The sequence below is a fragment of the Giraffa tippelskirchi genome, chromosome 9 (assembly GCF_054371585.1).
Source record: "Giraffa tippelskirchi isolate mGirTip1 chromosome 9, T2T-mGirTip1v1.2.pri, whole genome shotgun sequence".
Lineage (NCBI taxonomy): Eukaryota > Metazoa > Chordata > Mammalia > Artiodactyla > Giraffidae > Giraffa > Giraffa tippelskirchi.
In genome coordinates this window covers 4,346,248-4,365,567 of record NC_137283.1, presented here as the reverse complement: position 1 = coordinate 4,365,567, position 19,320 = coordinate 4,346,248, and the positions used below count along the sequence as shown (strand labels likewise).

Genomic DNA, 19,320 nt, shown 5'->3' with positions numbered 1-19,320 from the left:
AAAAAGTGGAAACAGTGACAGACTTTATTTTCTTGGGATCGAAAATCACTGTAGATGGTCATTGCAGCCATGAAATTAAAAGACGCTTCCTCCTTAAAAGAAAAGCTATGACAAACCTAGACAGCATATTAAAAAGCAGAGACATTACTTTGCCAACAAAGGTCCTTATAGTCAAAGCTATGGTTTTTCCAGCAGTCATGTGTGGATGTGGGAGCTGGACCATAAAGAAAGCTTAGCGCCAAAGAATTGATGCTTTTGAACTGTGGTGTTGGACTCTTGAGAGTCCCTTGGACAGCAAGGAGATCAAACCAGTCAATCCTAATGCAAATAAACCCTGAATATTCATTGGAAGGACTGATGCTGAAGCTCCAATACCTTGGCCACTTGATGAGAAGAGCTAACTCATTAGAAAAGACCCTGATGCTGGGAAAGATTGCCAGCAGAAGGAGAAGGCAATGATGAGATGATTGGATGGCATCACTGACTCAATGGACATAAGTCTGAGCAAACCCTGGGAGACAGTGAAGGATAGGAAAGCCTGGCATGCTACAGTCCATGGGGTTACAAAGAGTTGGACACAACTTAGCAATTGAACAGCAACTATATTCGGTGTTCAATAAGTCTGCAAAGAAGCCTTTTTTGCATCTATAGTAGGATTGAAGCCTTTTCCCAGTTTCCTAATGATCACTGCAACTCTGTCTACTGTTAGCAACTCCAGATTGGTAATATGCTCTTTTTTAACTCAAAAATAATAATAATCAGTAAGTATTGAACACACTGTGTATTTTCAGGACATGGTGATTAAATAAAAACATGTAGCAGTGGTCACCAACAAGGAACATATACAAGCTTTCCTGAAAGGAAAAAGCCATACATTTGACATAATTTGCACAAACTGAGGATAGTTGGAGGTATGATGTATATGACTACTTTGCTGATCATGAATTTTACTTTCACATCTCTATTTAACCATTTATTTGTTATTAAATATTGGACTAACTGTTTACACTTCCTGGAACTTACTTTAAGTTGCGGCTGACCTGACTCGTGGGATCACATGACTTTACATTCAGTTCAGTTCAGTCACTCAGTCGTGTCCTACTCTCTGCGACCCCATGAATCACAGCACACCAGGCCTCCCTGTCCATCACCAACTCCTGGAGTCCACCAAACCCATGTCCATCGAGTCGGTGATGCCATCCAGCCATCTCATCCTCTGTCATCCCCTTCTCCTCCTGCCCCCAATCCTTTCCAGCATCAGGGTCTTTTCCAATGAGTCAGCTCTTCGCATGATGTGGCCAAAGTATTGGAGTTTCAGCTTCAACAACAGTCCTTCATACTTAACCCTAAACCTGGCATACAGCAGCACAGATTAAATATTAGCTGAATGAATGAATGGGAGTTAGTGTGTGACAAATATGTAATATAGGCAGAGAAATAGCTTTTATGAACCATGAAACATACAAAACAAATGTGAGGTGTTATTAAAATCTTTGGTGCACACATAAAACGCCTGACTTTAGAGCCATTTCCCTGGCCTCTCTTGTTCCTACCACAGAAATAGTATCATTAACTGAAAATAGACCCCAAGCTGCAGGCATCACCGTGATGAATTCCAGAAGTATTGAGAGTTCAAAGATTCTATTTCAGACTCTAAGACTTAAAGTGATAAAAAGGAGAGCTTTCTTTTTATTTAGATTATGATATGTTCTACCAGGGCTGACTTTGGGAAAAGACCTCAAAATGCTGAATTATATAAAACACTCTGCTTTGTTTCACTCTTGTAGATACAGCCCATGCGAGACCGTGTCCAATTTGTCACAATATATGAAGGAAAAAGTACTGATACTATTTTCATTTTCCATTTTGGATGCTCTTTAAAAAAAGTTAGCTAATATCAAGCTAATATCTGTTTTCCTGCCTCAGTGGGAATGGAATTAAACATGCCTCTTAGTAGGTTTGGTGAACTGTTCATGCCTTGGTATTGGGCATCTCAATTTCTGATCTTATTTGGCTAATGCCCTAAGGCCCTCCAAAAAGTAGAGAGGAGGTCATCTGAAGGGGGTCATATCTAAAATCCTGGGACTTCCCTGGCTGTCCAGTGGTTAAGACTCCACACTTCCACTGGAGGAGGTGGGGGTTCAATCCCTGGTCAGGGAACTAAGATCCCACATGCCACATGGTGCAGCCAACAAATAAATAAATAAAAATTTTAAATAAAATAAAATCAAACCCCTGTTTCCTCATATGAGAAGCTGGTTCTGAGAACACTGGTTTTAGGTGGTCAGAAGAGTGAACCTCTTAATTTTACAAAATATAATGAGAATAAATATATCAGAACATTCTCCTGTTGACAGAATAAAATGAAAAGAAAGTAAATTGTAATTTAAGATTTGATTAAAGCTGCAGGATCTAAAGAACAGATGAGTGTTTGTAAGGTGAATTATATGGTTATCAGTTTTGAAATGAAGCTTCTTGTGTTTAACATTGTGCTATATGCTTTAGTGCAATATCACATTTAGTCCTCAAAATAAATCTGTTTTTGAGATAAAATAATTTTGAGCTAAAGGTAGCACGTTTAAGCAAATCAAATAACTAACCACAGCTAATAAATGTCCAAGATTTACTCTCAAGTCTTTGATAGTCTACGATTCACTCTGTATTGCTTCCTGTATCATATTACCCTTTCTTCCACATTTCTCATCACTATTATCACAATCTGAAGGATCACAGTCATTTTCAATAGTAAGGGGAGAAGTTTCACTCATTCAGCAATTATTCACTGAGCACTTACTATGTGCCAGGCATTATGCTAGCTTCTATAGAACTAAGCCAGTGAGCAAAGGTCCTGCTATCAGAGACATTTTATCATAGTCGAGAGAGAGAGCCACTGAGCAAGCCCATGTATAAGCACTACTTCATTTGTGATACACACTAAAAAAGGAATATCCAAGGCAATGTAAGGGGCAAAGGGTGACGGAAAAGGGAGAGGTATCTTAGATACAGGAATCTGGGAAGATCTAGACAAAGACATAAATGAAAGAAGGAGAATGTTTTGGAGCTATGTAAGAGGAACACATTTCAGGAGAAAAGGCAGAAGTGCAAATGTCCTCAGCTGAGCGCGTGCTTGGCTCTTTGGAAGAATGGACAATGACATGAGGAACCCAAGGGGGCGAGAAGAGGGTGATGAGAGGGGAGACCAGGGAGCCACCGGGGTTGCCATGTTAGGTGTATTTGCTATCTCAAGAGGCCAGCAGGGTGACAGCAAAGGAACATGGAGGGCAGGATGCATCTCAGGAGCTGAGAATCCCCTTTCCAGGTCTAGCTGTCCCTAGTTATGTGGCAGTACTGCCACTGTCAGATCTGAAGAGTAGGGTTTTATTTGTTTGTAAAGATAGCAACCCCGCTATGGAGTAAGTCCTTCATATTTAAACAAGAGTGTGGAGAAGAGGCTACGGAAAGTCCCTTATGCTTTGAAAAAATTTAAATTTAGGTTTAGTTGCTTTACAATGTTGTGTTGGTTTCTGCTGTACAGCAAAGTTAATCAGCTATATATATATGTATACCCACTCTTTTTTGAGTTTCCTCCCCTTTTAGGTCACCAAAGAGCACTGAGTAGAGTTCCCTGTGCTATACAGTAGGTTCTCTTTAGTTATTTATTTATACAGAGTGTCAACAGTACATATATGTCATCGCAATCTCCCAATTCATCCCGCCACCCTTAATGGTTGTGGTGGTATGGTGATGAGCATAGCTGCCTTCCTTCATTCTTGAATCAATGAAAGTTGTCCTTCTTCCGTCTGATTCCCAGTGCTTAGGGAGGATGGGCAGCAGGATAGAAATTCCCTTCAAGGAAGTCCAAAGGCGTCCAGAAAGGTAGGAATGATATAATCTCAAAGAAGCCAGCGTTTCCGTGGAAGAGAATGTGGAAGCAGAAGAAGAGAAGCAGAGCAAACACTTCACTTGTGTTAGATTATGTAACATGAATAAAACTGGCCCCTCACCGTCTAGACTCAGAAGAGAATCAAGTACAAAGAAAACCAGTTGAGAAACATCAGAAAGCAATTCAAGTTCACTCTACTATCATTAAAAAAAAAAAAAAAAAAATAGCAAGAAGATTCCATCTCAGTCTTTTCACTTTCTCTGAATATCCCATCTGCTCCAAGACATTCTCCCTCTTCACAGAGGTCAGTCTTTGCCCCTTCCCTCCTATCATCTAGGATCTAATCTTATCTCTTGCTAGTACTTTTCCAAAACAATGAATGTTGCCAGTTGCAAATCTATAGCCCTGCCTACACATTAATCAGAGAAATGAAACAAAATAAAAACAAAAAAACAGATATATAAAATATTCTTTAGGAAACAGTGGAGAATAAAGTTTGTAAATACTCAGGCGCTCTTTTGTTCTCCAGCTTAAATGCTATTTTTACTGATTGTCCCTCCAGTGCTACTATCCCTCCAGTGAGCTGCAACTTCCTGAAATTAAATGGAATCAAGGATTTTTAAATTAAATAGGTGGGATTCACTCTAACAGCATCATCATTACAGTAGTTACAAAATGGAAATGCAGTATAAATTACTTCCTGTTTAGTTATATGTAAATGTGTGTGTGAGTATGTGTGTGTCGGGGGGTGGGGTGGGGGGGGGTGCTTCCCAGGTGGTGCTAGTAGTAAAGAAGCTGCCTGCCAATTCAGGAGATGTAATAGATCCCTGGGTTCCATCCCTGAGTCGGGAGGATACCCTGAAGGAGGGTATGGCAATCTGCTCCGGTACTCTTGGCTGGAGAATACTATGGACAGAGGAACCTGGCAGGCCATGGTCCACAGAGTCAGAGCTGAACACGACAGAAGCGAATTAACACGCATGCATGCGTGTGTGTGTGTGTGTGTGTGTGTGTGTATACATGTGTGTGTATATATGAAGGCTCTCGGTGTCTGCTGGTTTTAATATTATTGGACATTCCTATTTCTTGGATAATGTTTAAATAGGTATCTACCTATTTAAACATCTGGATTTGAAAGAGAATTTTCAGCATTACCTGATTAACAAAAATGCTATAATGATAAAACAACCCTTTAATTGACCTGGTTTTAAATGTGAAACACACATACAAACACACACACTCATGCACATTCCATTAGTGGCAGAGGTGGAAGGAATTCGAGGGGTTGGATGTGTGCGTACATAGTGTGAAAGAGAATAGTTTTAAAAAGGAAAAGATTGGAGCATGTCTTTTTTTTTTCAATCTATTCATCATTCTGAATATTATGACAGAAAAGAACACCACACAGTCTCTAAGAGCCTGCAAATAAGTTAACAATCACAAAAATATCAGGTGTGATTTTCTGATCAAATAAAAATGATGTCAATTACACTCCAATGAGTAAATTCCATCACTCACAATGGGAAACTGAAATAAGTTCTGTAATTGTAGCCTTTTTCCCCTTAATCTCCACTTTGGTTTTAGACTGCTTGCTCCCTTACATTTTCTTTTGATAATTTGACTTGCTGACTTTCGGCTGTGCTGGGTCTTGGTTGCTGCGTGGGCTTTTCTCCAGTTGCGGCGTGTGGGGGCTACTCTTTGCGGTGGCATGCAGGCTTCTCACTGTGGTGGCTTCCCTTCTTGTGGAGCTTGGGCTCTAGCGTGCGCAGGCCTCAGCAGTTGGGGCTTGTGGGCTCAGGAATTGCAGCACACGGACTTAGCCGTTCCACAGCATGTGTGTGTGATCTTCCCAGGTCAGTCAGAATTTGAACCCAAGTCTCCTGCATTGGCAGGTGGATTCTTTACTGAGTCACCAGGGAAGCCCCTAGATTGTCCCCTTACATTTTGAACTTTATATATCAATAACATAAAACTTCTTATAAGTTTGTTTAAAAAAAAAAGTTCAATCACCCAATAGGTCTGTTTTCATTTACTTATTTATTTCTAAAGAATTTAACTTTTTTTAAAGAATTTTTTTTTTTTGATGTAGACTTTTTAGAGTCTTCATTGAATTTCTTACAATATCACTTTTGTAACATGCTTCGGTGTTTTGGCTGTGAGGCATGTGGGATCTTAGCTCCCCAAAGAGGGGTCGAACCCACACTCCCTGTATTGGCAGCACAGAGTCTTAATCACTGGACCACCAGGGAAGCCCCTAAAGAACTTATCTTTAAGAAAAATTTCAAACACACACAAGAGAGACAATACTATAATGAATTCCCCAGTTTTAACCATCATTCGTTGTATATCAATATGGCTTTACCTAACATTTCTGCCCTTTTATTTTTGGCCTATGTACCTTTAGGCAATTCACAGACTATAGAAGGCCTAAAAACCCTAGATTATTTTTTCCTTGGATTTTCTTGCTGGGCAATAGTTGTTCTAGAACCTACAGTTATCCCTGAAGAAAATCTAAAGTCCATTATAAAAGTATACGTAATCTTCAAGTCAAAGAGAAGGCATAAGAGGAAGCATCAAATTGCTACTAAATATGAGTTAAAATAGAGGAAACTGACATCAGAACACTGCTAAGTGGCATAGTTCATAACATCTAGACATAGGAGGGGAAGTGGCGATGGCTACTGAAGGCATTGCTGGCATCTGTCCACGTGCTCTGGCTGTTCTGCTGTGAGGACCTCCCTCAGCTGCCCTTGGAGGGAAGGACGTCTGCGAGTGACCCCTCTCTCCCTCCTGAAATGGCCATCAGCTACTGAGAAACTCTACAGGTGGCTCCTTCACTGTAGACACAGCAGGGCATCAAGGAAAGAGGTGAACACAGTCAGCACTTCTCTGTGTTGAGAACAGTGTCCTGACATACTACATGATATGAGAAGAAAACCACATCCCACTCTGTGGATTCACAGTGTTTTATTTAAAACACAAAATCAGAGTGGTTGAATTGATCCCCTTCACTGGACTTAATGGAATTATAACCTGACAGCTTCATGGAAAAAAAAAAGCATTTTAAAGAGTCACTGATACTTACTAGAATTATGGCACTGGTTCAAGACTTAATACAGAAAATTACAGACCTTGGCTCAGAGAAATTTTCATCTCTGCCTGTAATAAGAGACCTTCAGTTGTCAAAGACAAGGGCTTTGTGTGCTGAAATTGAAACTCTGATTCTGAGATAAAAAGTCATAACTAATAAGCTAAAAAAGAGAGATTCCAGAACTTGCAGGAGTTACATGGAAACCAACATAGGTCAGATTATTTATCCACACAATATATATCTTGTACAACATTATATCTTAGATCGGGGATGTAGAACCTCCTACTTAATATAAACTATTTTATTGGACATGATTGAAAAGATAAAAGGCAGGTTTAATCCATCATTCTAAATGGCTTCTCCCTTTATCTCTCCAAAATAGGCTTTCCCCAGATTATGTCAGGTAAGAGCTTCTCTGAAATGACAAATATATTTACCCTCTGCTCCTGGTTATCATGTATGTCACACAATACAACCTCTTGTATCTCTCCTTTCTTCCCGGATAATGTATCAGATGAGCATGGCAGTAGTAGACTGCAGCATACTATACTTAAATGACTGACAAATTCAGGTTAATATTTTATTTCATTGGGGGAAAAAAAAAAAAAAACCAACTGACAGTTCTTTTTGAAAACAAGGAAACTATAGAACCTATTAAGAGTAAAACCTACTCTTCCTGGCTAATCAGTTCATTTGGGCCTTCACTGAATCCTCAATTGGAAATGAATTTTCTGTTCCAACCTTCCAGGAAAACGTATTTACCTCCATTGATGAGTCTGTCTTTGTAAATTCTATCAGATGATTCTTTGGAGGGTATTTATGAACTTCTAGGTACATAAATCTAAGAGGTTTCCTTCCTTTATATCCACATTTTTACTAACCTTTAGCTCTACTTTCAAAATATATCCCAAATCTTTCCACATTTCTCCATGTCCGTACCCATTTAATTTGTTTAAAAGTATCAGGGTTTTGATCAAATTGCCAACATTCGTTGGATCATAAAGAAAGCAAAGGAATTCCAGAAAAAACATCTACTTCCGCTTCATTGACCACACTAAAGCCTTTGCCTGTGTGGACAAGAACAAACTGGAAAATTTTTAAAGAGATGGGGATACTAGAAAACCTTATCTGTCTCCTGAGAAACCTCTATGACAGTGAAGAGGCAATTAGAACCTTACATGAACAATAGACTGGTTCAAAACTGGGAAAGAAGTGAGTTAAGGCTGTTTATTGTCACCTTGCTTATTTAACTTCTATGCAAAGTACAGCATGTGAAATGCCAGGCTGGGTGAATCACAAGCTTGAACCAAGATTCCTGTGAGAAATACCAACAACCTCACATATGCAGATAATACCACTCTAATGGCAGAAAGTAAAGAAGAAGTAAAGAATCTCTTTTTAATTTATTTTTTTTTAATTTATTTACTTTTCAATTGAAGGATAACTGATGTACAGAATTTTGCTGTTCTCTGTCAAACCTCAACATGGATCAGCCATAGGGATACATATATCCCCTCCCTTTTGAACCTCCTTCCCATCTCCCTCCCCATCTCACCCCTCTAGGTTAATGCAGAGCCCCTGTTTGAGTTCCCTGAGATATACAGCAAATTCCCATTGACTATATATTTTGCATATGGCAATGTAAGTTTCCATGTTACTCCTTCCATACATCTTACCCTCTGCTCCCCTCTCCCCATGTCCGTAAGTCTATCCTCTATGTCTGTTTCTCCTTTGCTGCCCTCTAAGGAAATTCTTCAGTACCACTTTTCTAGATTCCGTGTATATGCATTAGGATACGATATTTATCTTTCTCTTTCTGACTTACTTCACTCTGTATAATAGGCTCTAGGTCCATCGACCTCATTAGGACTGACTCAACCACGTTCCTTTTTATGGCTAAGTAATATTCCATTGTGTATATGTACCACGGCTTCCTTATCCATTCAGCCGTCGATGGACATCTAGGTTGTTTCCGTGTTCTAGTTGTTGTAAATAGTGCTGCAATGAACAATGGGATACATGTGTCTTTTTCAACTTTGGTGTCCTCAGGGTGTATGCCTAGGAGTGGGATTGCTGGGTCATATGCTGGTTTTATTCCTCGTTTTTTAAGGAATCTCCATACCGTCTTCCATTGTGGATGCATCAGTTTACATTCCCGCTAACAGTGCAAGAGTGTTCCCTTTTCTCCACACCCTCTCCAGCGTTTATTGTTTCTAGACTTTTTGATGATGGCCATTCTGACTGGTGTGAGGAGATATCTCATTGTAGTTTTGATTTGCATTTCTCTAATAATGAGCGATGTTGAGCATCTTTTCATGAATTTGTTAGCCATCTGTATGTCTTCTTTGGAGAAATGTCTGTGTAAGTCTTTTTCCCACTTCTTGCTTGGGTCGTTTGTTTTTCTGGTATTGAGTTGTATGTGCTGCTTGTATATTTTGGAAATTAATCCTTTGCCAGTTGTTTCACTTGCTATTATTTTCTACCATTTTGAGGGTTGCCTTTCCACCTTGCTTATAGTTTCCTTTGCTGTGCAAAAGCTTTTAAGTTTAATCAGGTTCCACTTCTTACTCTTGTTTTTATTTCCATTACTCTAGAAGGTGGGTCACAGAGGATCTTGCTTTGATTTATGTCATTGAGTGTCCTGCCTATGTTTTTCTCTGAGTCAAGAAATACAAGAGAAGAAAAAGATCTACAAAATCAACCCCCAAACACTTAAGAAAATGGCAACAGGAACATATGTATCAATAATTACTTTAAATGTAAACAGATTAAATGCTCTAACCAAAAGACACAGCCTGGTGAATGGATACAAAAACAAGATCCATATATATGCTGTCTACAAGAAACCCACTTCAGATCTAAAGACACATGTAGATGGAAAGTGAGATGATGGAAAAATATATTCCATGCAAATGGGAAGCAAAAAAAGCTGGAGTAGCAATCTTCGTATCAGACAAAATAGGCCTTAAAATAAAGAAGATTATAAGAGATAAGGAAGGACACTACATAATGATCAAGGGATCAGTCCAAGAGAAAGACATAACAACTGTAAATATGCACCCAACATAGGAGAACCTCAATACATAAGACAAACATTAACAGACATAAAAGGAGAAATTGACAGTAACACAAAAATAGTGGGAAACTTTAACAGCCCACTCACACCAATGGGCAGAGCATCAAAACAGAAAATTAGTAAGGAAATACAAGTCTTAAATGATACATTAGATAAGATGGATCTCTCTGATATCTTCAGGATTTCCATCCAAATGCAGAAGAATACATCTTCTTCTCAAGTACACATGGAACATTCTCCAGGATAGACCACATCTTGGGTCACAAATCAAACTTCAGTAAATTTAGGAAAATTGAAATCATATCAAGTATCTTCTCTGACCACAATGATATGAGACTAGATATCAATTACAAGAAAAAACAATGAAGAACACAAACACATGGAGATTAAACAATATGTTTCTAAATAACCAACAGGTTACTGACGAAAGCAACAGGGAAATCAAAAAGTGTTTGGAAAAAAAAGGCAATGAAAACACAACAACTCAAAACCTGTGGGATGCCGCAGAAGCAGTTCTAAGAAGGAAGTTTATGGCAATACAATCCTGTCTCAAGAAACAAGAAAAACATCAAATAGACAACCTAACTTTACACCTGAAACAACTGGAAAAAGAAGAACAAAAAAACCCCAAAATTAGTAGAAGGAAAAAAATCAGAAAGATCACAGCAGAAATAAATGAAAAAGAAATGAAAGAAACAACAGTAAAGATTAATAAAACTAAAAGCTAGTTCTTTGAGAAGATAAACAAACTTGACAAACCTTTAGCCAGAGTCATCAAGAAAAAAGAAGAATCAAATCAAGAAACTTAGAAATGAAGAAGGAGAGGCTACAACAGACAATGCAGAAATACAAAGGATTATGAGAGACTATTATGAACAACTATATGGCAAGAAAATGGGTAACATGGAAGAAATGGACAGATTCTTAGAAAAGTTCAATCTTCCAAGACTGAACCAGGAAGAAATAGAAATTATGAACCACCCAATTACAAGCACTGAAATTGAAGCTGTGGTCAAAAATCTCCCAAAAAACAAAAGTTCAAGACCAAATGGCTTCATAAGAGAGTTCTATCAAACATTTAGAGAAGAACTAATGCCTATCCTTCTAAAATTCTTTCAAAAACTTGCAGAGGAAAGAACACTTCCAAACTCATTCTATGAAGCCAACATCACCATGATACGAAAACCAGACAAAGACAACACAAAAAAGAAAACTACAGGTCAATATCACCGATGGACATAGATGCAAAAATCTTCAACAAATTCTAGCAAACAGAATTCAGAAACATCAAAAAGCTGATACACCATGATCAAGTTTGGCTCATTCCAGCAATGCAAGGATTCTTTAATATGTGCAAATCAATCAATGTTATAAGGAGAAGGCAATGGCAACCCACTCCAGTACTCTTGCCTGGAGAATCCCATGGACAGAGGAGCCTGGTAAGCTGCAGTTCATGGGGTCGCTAAGAGTCGGACACGACTGAGCGACTTCCCTTTCACTTTTGACTTTCATGCATTGGAGAAGGAAATGGCAACCCACTCCAGTACTCTTGCCTGGAGAATCCCAGGGACTGGGGAGCCTGGTGGGCTGCCGTCTATGGGGTCGCACAGAGTCGGACACGACTGAAACAACTTAGCAGCAGAAGCACAGGAGCAGTGTTATAAACCATATTAACAAATTGAAAGATAAAAGCCATATGATAATCTCAGTAGATGAAGCAAAAGCCCTTGACAAAATTTAGCATTCATTTGTGATTAAACTTCTTCAAACAATGGGCATAGAAGGAACCTACCTCAACAAAGTAAAGGACATATATGAAAAACCTACAGCAAACATTATTCTCAATGGTGAAAAACTGAAAGCATTCCCCCTAAGATCAGAAATAAGACAAGGGTGTCCACTTTCACCACTATTATTCAACATAGTTTTTGCAAGTCCTAGCTACAGCAATCAGAGAAGAAAAAGAAATAAAAGGAATATAGATCAGAAAAGAAGAAGTAAAGCTCTCACTGTTTGCAGATGACATGATACTGTACATAGAAAACCCTAAAAATAGTATCAGAAAATTACTAGTGCTAATCAGTGAATTAAGCAAAGTTGCAGGATACAAAATCAATACACAGAAATCATTTGCATTTCTAAATACTAACAGTGAAAAATCAGAAAGAGAAATTAAGGAATCAATCCCATTCACCACTGCAACAAAAAGAATAAAATATCTAGGAATAAACTTACCTAAGGAGACAAAAGAACTGTACACAGAAAATTATAAGACACTGATGAAAGAAATGAAAGATGACATAAACAGATGGAGAGATATCCCATGTTCCTGGGTAGGAAGAATCAACATTGTGAAGATGACTATACTACCAAATTCAATCTACAGATTCAATGTGATCCCTATCAAGTTACCAAGGGCATTTTTCACAGAAGTAGAACAAAAAATTTTGCAATTCATATGGAAACACAAAAGACCTTGAATAGCTAAAGCAGTCTTGAGAAAGAAGAATGAAGCTAGAGAAATCAACCTTCCTTACTTCAGATTATACTACAAAGTTACAGTCATTAGGACAGTATGGTCCTGGCACAAAAACAGAAATATAGACCAATGGAACAAGATAGAAAGCCCAGAAGTAAACCCATGTACCTATGAGTACCTTATTTTTGACAAAGGAGGCAAGAATATACAATGGGGAAATACAGCCTCTCCAATAAATGGTGCTGGGAAAACTGGACAGCTACATGTAAAAGAATGAAATTAGAACACTTCCTAACACCATACACAAAGGTAAACTCAAAATGGATTAAAGACCTAAATGTAAGACCAGAAACTATAAAACTCTTAGAGGAAAACATAGGCAGAACACTCAGTGACATAAATCAAAGCAAGATCCTCTATGACCCACCTTCTAGAGTAATGGAAATAAAAACAAGAGTAAAGAAGTGAAACCTGATTAAACTTAAAAGCTTTTGCATAGCAAAGGAAACTATATCAAGGTGGAAAGGCAACCCTCAGAATGGGAGAAAATAATAGCATATGAAACAACTGGCAAAGGATTAATTTCCAAAATATACAAGCAGCACATACAACTCAATACCAGAAAAACAAACGACCCAAGCAAGAAGTGGGAAAAAGACTTACACAGACATTTCTCCAAAGAAGACATACAGATGGCTAACAAATTCATGAAAAGATGCTCAACATCGCTCATTATTAGAGAAATGCAAATCAAAACTACAATGAGATATCTCCTCACACCAGTCAGAATGGCCATCATCAAAAAGTCTAGAAACAATAAACGCTGGAGAGGGTGTGGAGAAAAGGGAACACTCTTGCACTGTTAGCGGGAATGTAAACTGATGCATCCACAATGGAAGACGGTATGGAGATTCCTTAAAAAACGAGGAATAAAACCAGCATATGACCCAGCAATCCCACTCCTAGGCATACACCCTGAGGACACCAAAGTTGAAAAAGACACATGTATCCCATTGTTCATTGCAGCACTATTTACAACAACTAGAACACGGAAACAACCTAGATGTCCATCGACGGCTGAATGGATAAGGAAGCCGTGGTACATATACACAATGGAATGTTACTTAGCCATAAAAAGGAACGTGGTTGAGTCAGTCCTAATGAGGTCGATGGACCTAGAGCCTATTATACAGAGTGAAGTAAGTCAGAAAGAGAAAGATAAATATCGTATCCTAATGCATATATACAGAATCTAGAAAAGTGGTACTGAAGAATTTCCTTAGAGGGCAGCAAAGGAGAAACAGACATAGAGGATAGACTTACGGACATGGGGAGAGAGGAGCAGAGGGTGAGATGTATGGAAAGAGTAACATGGAAACTTACATTGCCATATGCAAAACAGATAGTCAACGGGAATTTGCTGTATGTCTCAGGGAACTCAAAGAGGGGCTCTGCATTAACCTAGAGGGGTGAGATGGGGAGGGAGATGGGAAGGAGGTTCAAAAGGGAGGGGATATATGTATCCCTATGGCTGATCCATGTTGAGGTTTGACAGAAAACCAAAATCCTGTACATCAGTTATCCTTCAATAAAAAAAATTAATTAGTTAAAAAAAAAAAAAAAAAACCCTTAACATTTGAAAAACTAGACCATGGCATTAGGTCCCATCATTTCATGGCACGTAGAAGGGGAAAAAGTAGAAACAGTGACAGATTTTATTTTCTTGGGCTCCAAAGTCACTGTGGACAGTGACTGCAGCCATGAAATTAAAAGATGCTTACTCCTTGAAAGGATAGCTATGACAAACCTAGACAAAGTATGAAAAACCAGAGACATCACTTTGCCGACAAAGGCTCATATAGCCAAAGCTATGTTTTTTTGTGAATGCTGAAGAACTGATGCTTTTGAATTGTGGTACTGGAGAAAACTTTTGAGAGTCCCTTGGACTGCAGGGAGGTCCTAAAGGAAATCAACCCTGAATATTCATTGAAATGACTGATGGTGAAGCTCCAATAGTCTGGCTACCCAATGCAAAGAGCCGACTCACCGGAAAAGACCCTGATGCTGGGAAAGATTGAGGGCCGGAGGAGAAGGGGACCACAAAGGATGAGATGATTTGATGACATCACTGACTCAATGGACATAAGTTTGGGCAAACTCTGGGAGATAGTGAAGGACAAACAAACTTGGCATGCTGCAGTCCATGGGGTCGCAAAGAGTTGGACATGACCAAGCAGCAAAGAAATAAGGGGTTAGCAGATGTAAGCCATTATGTATAGAATGGATAAACCAGAAGGTCTAACTGTATAGTACAGAGAACTATATTTGATAGTCTAAGATAAACCATAATGGAAAAGAATATAAAAGAACGTATCTATATATACATTTATATATATGAGTCACTTTGCTGTACAGCAGAAGTTAATACAACATTGTAAATCAACTATAATTCAATGTTTTTTTTTTTTTTTTTTTTTAAAGTACCACTGTCTCTTTCTGGGATTCTGCAGTAGCCCCTATTCCTGGTTTTTCATGACCTACTCAGTGATCTTTGTAAAGTAAAAATCAGGTTGAGTCCTTCTCTTGCTTGAAAACCTCTGATAGTTTTTCATCAAATTTAGAAAAAAGGAAATCAAACTTTCTTCATAGCAAATGTCTCTACTTATCACCATGACTTCATTTCTAACCACTGTGCCCATTGCTCACTCTGCTATAGTGACATTTAATGAGTAAAGGTGGTCTGCACTCAGAACTCAGCCAGGCAGGCTCTTCCGCCAAATACTTTTATGTCATTTGCATTTCAGCTGAAACGTTGCTTCTTCAGAGAGGCCATCCCAGATTATACAAAATGAAATATTCACCAGTGTTTAGCAAGTCTTCTTGTGTTTTCTATATTCACAGGAATTATCATGATCAGAAATTACGCAGTTCATTTACCATTGCTTACCTATTTCCTGTTTCCCTTTTCACTGTTCCAGAACCCAAATTCCATGAAGGCAACGACTTTGCCTATCTTTTTTATTGTTCATCTCTAGCCTCTAGAATTCAGTGAATATTTAAAAAACACCTGCTGAGAGAATAATTGTTAATTGTGTATATCTGCCACAAATGGAGAAATCAACATTTTATTAGCTTATAAATGCTCAAATGAATCAAGGGGTCTTAACACTGTTATATTAAAAGCACTCACAAATAACCATTTAAATGGTTTGAACCAACTGGCAGATCTGATGAAGAGTAAAACTGTGCAGTGACAACAAAACCCCCATCTTTGTAGAGGGAGTGCCACATGATAGCACTTTATTTCAGCTAGTGCATATAACAGTCTGATGAGGTGATCCAATTTTACAATGGGAGAAATGGAGGCTCAGAGGTTTAAAAGCTTGCCTGAAGTCACAGAGTAAGTGCAAACATACTGCCAAGGAATCGTGATGATGATGGTGGTGGCGGCGGAGGAGGTGATAATGCCAGTGTGGTGAAAATGATGGCGGTGATGATGACTGGCAGCCAAGACAATCACTAACATTCATCAAGCTATTCTAATTATGTGCCAGGCATCTTGCTAGGCATTTCAGATGCGATGGGCAAGACCATGCCTATAAATACCCGTATTTCCAGTCTTCTTTTGTTTCCAAGTCTGTCTGGCATGTGTATGCTAAGTCACTTCAGTCGTGTCCAACTCTGTGATCTTATTAACTGTACCCCACCTGTGTCCATGGGATTCTCTAGCCAAGAATACTGGAATGGGTTGCCATTTCCTACTCCAGGAGATCTTTCCAACCCAGGGATCTAACCTGTGTCTCTCACATTTCCTGCATTGGCAGGCGAGTTCTCTACCACCAGTGCCACCTTTAGAAGCTGTCAGCATCTAATTCTGATATGTAAGTACCAACAAATGAGACCTGTGTGTCTTCTGAACCAGCCTCCTGGACTGGCGGGCCCTCCTCCAGGACTGATGATGCCTTGTCATCAGAGACAATCCTTGGAGGCCCGAGTTTCTACAGGTGGTTCAGCTTCATATTCACTGTGTCCCAGAGCCCCCAACACCCTACTTTATGACATGAACAAGCAATAACATGTTTTAGGAGTTAAACCACTGATATTTGATAACTTACTCATTACCACTTCATGCTACATCTGAATTGAGTCAATTCAGATACACCGTCTCATTTAACTCTTAAAACAATTCAATGAAGTGTATTACTCCCTCCATTTTATAGATTATATAAATAAGTCTTAGTGACAAATCACTCCTTCAAAATCGCATAGTCAGTAAGTGGATGGAAATGCCAGGGTATCTGAACTGAAAGTCTGAATGTGTCACTGACGACTGTGTTCAGTCCCACTAGTGGGCTCTTCTCTTTAGAGGAAAATATTTTAAATTATTCATCACACTGACTTACACTGCATAACCACCTCCTAGATAAAGTGTGGACTAAAGGGCAACTAAAATCTTATTATCTCACCAAGAGATATGACCAAGTCACACATTAGTTCATGGTGATATTTCTGGACTCTGTTTCCTAACAACCCTTAGACACAGTGCTCCAATGGCTTCTCGTGAGATTGCATTGCCTGGCTCGGTCATAATCGCATTATAATGTGTAACTCCCCCACTGGTTCGCACTGTGTCAGAAATCAAGGATTGCGCAGGTCCCCATGGGAACCAATTATAAGCAAAGTGATGCAAAGAGTCTTCTCAGCCCTTCAGTAAAAATGGTCAGTTATTTTACAGTTAGAACAATATTTACATAACCAGGGAATCTGTACCGCATCTATTTGTGTTCTTCCTGATAAAGATGGAGTGACTATGAAGAATCAAGAATGTAAGAAGGCGTATTTTTAATGTGAACCTTGGTCAATAGTTTCCCCACCCCTCAGAGGAATCAGTTATACTTTCTGTGAGCAGACTAACTGAGACCAGTCGTTAACATTTGGTTCTCTATACTCCAACACACACAGGATAAACAAAAGCAGGAACAATTCCTTTTCCATTAATGAAGAAATAAAACAAAATCTTAGTTAATGTCAATGGTTTTGAAAAATTATATGTACATCACAGCAAAAGGATTTTGGTTATAGATTGTGAACAATGGAATACAACTCAGTGGCTAGTGGAATAAACATACATAAGCTAAATATATACTTATGAACATCATTTCAATAATTTCAATATTTTAGATTAAATCTATATTGATAACAGAAAAATCACTGGAGCCTTGCTTTGCTTATATTCATGATTCTGTATCTTTAAATTTTAAATTAAATTTAATGTTATTTTCCAATAAAGATATGAGGCTAAGTTCTGCATGTGTGAAATTCAAGGACAACTTGTTCTTCTGAAATTGGGCAGCATACTTTGATTTGCATATGTTTACATTCATGTGACAAAGACAGGAAAGGTCTCTGAGCTGATGGAAGGCACAACTCACTCATTGTACAAACAGCAGAATACACCCTACAGCAAAGTGTTTGAACTAAAATGTGAACTCCACATATCACTAGTCTAAGTCCTAAGCCCTGCTACAGATATTTGGTTCTGGAGGCAACATTTAATAGCATGAAATACAGAAAGAAAGAAAAGCTTAAAGGGAGTATTAGATGCCCTTTGCTGCTACCATAAGTTTACCCAGACTCAGTGGCTTCAACAATACAACTTTATTCTCTCACGGTTCTGAAGGTCAAAGCTGTACAATCTAAGGATCAGTAGAACCGAATTCCTTCTGGAGGCTTCTGGGTAACATCTGTTTTCTTGTCTTTTCAGCTTCTAGAAGCTGTCTGCATTCCTTGACTTGTAGTCCCTCCCTCACATTTTCTAATCCTCAGGCCCCTCATGCCCCTTGTGATCACATTGGACCCATCAGAAAAATCCACGGTAATCTCTTTATCCTAAGACACTGACTTAATCACATCTACAAAGTCCCTTTTTACCAGGTAAGGTAATATGTTTATAAGTTCTGGGGACTATGACATGGATGCCTGTAAAGTGCTATTATTCCACTTACTACAGAGGGAAGTAAACAAAAGAAAAAGGAAAAGAGGTAGAGAACTTGTTAGTATTGGTATAACACAACCACAACAACAACAGTAATAATAGTAGCAGTACTTATTATTCACTCATTCAGCAAATATCTACTTGATCCATTAAATCACATCAAATAACATCTGGCACATGGAGGACTTGCCTGGCAGTTCAGTGGTTAGGACTCTATGTTTCCAGTGCATGGGGTACAACTTCCATCCCTGGTCAGGGAACTAGGACCCTGCATGCTATGCGGCATGGCCAAAAAAACAAAAACATCCAGTACCTGGCGGACAAACTAAAATAGCGAGTGTACATTAGCACACTCGTCACCTATTCAAATGCTCGTGGCCTTTCTATATCTCAATGTCCAGACTGAGTGTTACGAAATAAGCTATACTGTGAACAAAGATTTAAAGACAAGTCTTAAAGAAGTTTCGCTGATACAATTTCTTCAAGATGTGATACAAATTATATTTTTAATTAGATTTGATCCCAGGATGCTTTCAATAATGACATAACATAGGTAGTTCTCAAAAAAGGCAAACTCCCTTTTGAAACTCCCTCCCATCTCCCTGTGGCTGATTCATGTTGAAGTTTGACAGAAAACAGCAAAATTCTGTAAAGCAATTATCCTTCAATAAGATATAAATAAATTTAAAAAAGGAAAACTCAAAATAATATGTTTAAATAAGTTTTAACTAAGGAACACTCTTATACTGTGAAAATGTGTGTAATATTGCAAAGAATGAATTGAAGGTAAAGTACA

The 19,320-nt window shown here is 38.6% G+C and overlaps 1 protein-coding gene and 1 long non-coding RNA gene across 16 annotated transcripts in view; both read right to left on the bottom strand.

Moving 5' to 3' along the window:
* The window catches only part of RBMS3 (RNA binding motif single stranded interacting protein 3), a 1,621,798-nt gene that overhangs the window by 185,147 nt on the left and 1,417,331 nt on the right, over nt 1–19,320 (bottom strand). The gene's annotated exons all lie outside the window — the stretch shown is intronic.
* On the bottom strand, nt 5,920–14,522 carry LOC145520535 (uncharacterized). Its single transcript, XR_014064554.1, has 2 exons — nt 14,426–14,522; nt 5,920–8,418 (listed from the first exon to the last, which is right to left on the bottom strand). It is a non-coding gene; the product is annotated as an uncharacterized LOC145520535 (long non-coding RNA).